The sequence below is a fragment of the Otolemur garnettii genome, unplaced genomic scaffold, assembly GCF_000181295.1.
Source record: "Otolemur garnettii isolate 467f Iridium unplaced genomic scaffold, OtoGar3 scaffold00050, whole genome shotgun sequence".
Lineage (NCBI taxonomy): Eukaryota > Metazoa > Chordata > Mammalia > Primates > Galagidae > Otolemur > Otolemur garnettii.
In genome coordinates this window covers 8281245-8282691 of record NW_003852445.1, presented here as the reverse complement: position 1 = coordinate 8282691, position 1447 = coordinate 8281245, and the positions used below count along the sequence as shown (strand labels likewise).

At 40.9% G+C, this 1447-nt stretch overlaps 1 protein-coding gene across 1 annotated transcript in view; it reads right to left on the bottom strand.

Annotated features, from left to right (window-relative positions):
* RTF1 (RTF1 homolog, Paf1/RNA polymerase II complex component) overlaps nt 1-1447 on the bottom strand; it is a 66914-nt gene that overhangs the window by 35076 nt on the left and 30391 nt on the right. The window lies entirely within an intron of this gene.

Genomic DNA, 1447 nt, shown 5'->3' with positions numbered 1-1447 from the left:
TTTGGCAGGTCCGGGCTGGGGATTCGAACCCGCCACCTTAGGTGTACGTGGCTGGCGCCTTAGCCAGTTGAGCTATAGGCGCCGAGTCAAAATTTAATTTTTTTTAAAGACACGGCAATCTATGTTGCCTAGATTGGTTTTGAACTCCAAGGCTCAAATGATTCTTTTGCCTTAGGCTTCTGAATAGCTGGGACTATAAGCATGAGCCGTTGGTCCCAGTTCATATATTTTTTATTGCTAAAAGAAAAATAAAGATATCAACTTTATGGCAGGGAAGCTGAGTTAACTAAAACAAGAAAAAACAGCTTCTAATGTCTTCTATGGCAGAGAGGACAATCATTGCTAAGGATTGGTATGTCTAGGATTCAGTACACAGAGAATGGTTTAGTTATGAAATAATTCTCAGAAAGGCAGGGAATGAGGCAGGGGATGAAGCTTATGCTCAAGAGAAAACTGTAGAAAGCACAAGTAGAAAGGATGAAGGCCACTCTTTGGCATGAATGGCAGCACTGGGAACAATTCCAAGGAGGCACAAAGTAAAGTGGAACATTAAATACATGTGTGTATATCTTTTTAAAAAAAATCTGTATACATTACACTGTAACATTATGTTTAAATTCGATCATAAACAGGAGATCCTAGATGCCTAAACATAAGGAAACTACAATTTGCTTCATCAGAATAATAGGCAGTCAAATACACAGTTAACTACTCCAAGGCCAAAACACCATCTTCACCAAGTACTTTAATTTTAAGGCTGAAAGAACATACAATTGCTTTAAAAATTCAAAGAATAGGCTCAGCACCTGTAGCTCAAGCAGCTAAGGTGCTAGCCACATACACGAGAGCTGGCAGGTTCGAATCCAGCCCGGGCCTGCCAAACAATAATGACAACTACAACCAAAAAATAGCTGGGATTTGTGGTGGGCGCCTGTAGTCCCAGCTACTTGGGAGGCTGAGGCAAAAGAATTGCTTAAGCCCAAGAGTTGGAGGTTACTGTGAGCTGTGACGCCACAGCACTCTACCCAGGGCAACAGACTGCTTCAGACTCTGTCTCAAAAAACAACAACAACAACAACAACAAAGAATATGCAGTTATTATTAAACCATGTCTTCTTGGATATTTTAACTTGTCAATTCAGAATGATTTTAGAAGCTAATAATCCCAGCACTTTGGGAGGCTGAGACAGGACTGCGAGAGCTCAGGAGTTTGAGACCAGCTTGAGCAAGAGTGAAATCCCCTATCTACAAAAAATAGAAAAATTAGCTGGGTGTGGTGGTGCACACCTGTAGTCCCAGCTACTCAGGAGGCTGAGGCAGGAAGGTTGCTTGAGCCTGGAAGTTTGAGGTTACAAAGTGCTATGATGACACCACTGCTCCCTAGTGAGGTTGACAGAATGAGATTTTTTTCAAAAACAAAAACAATTTTTTTTTTTTTTTTTTTTTT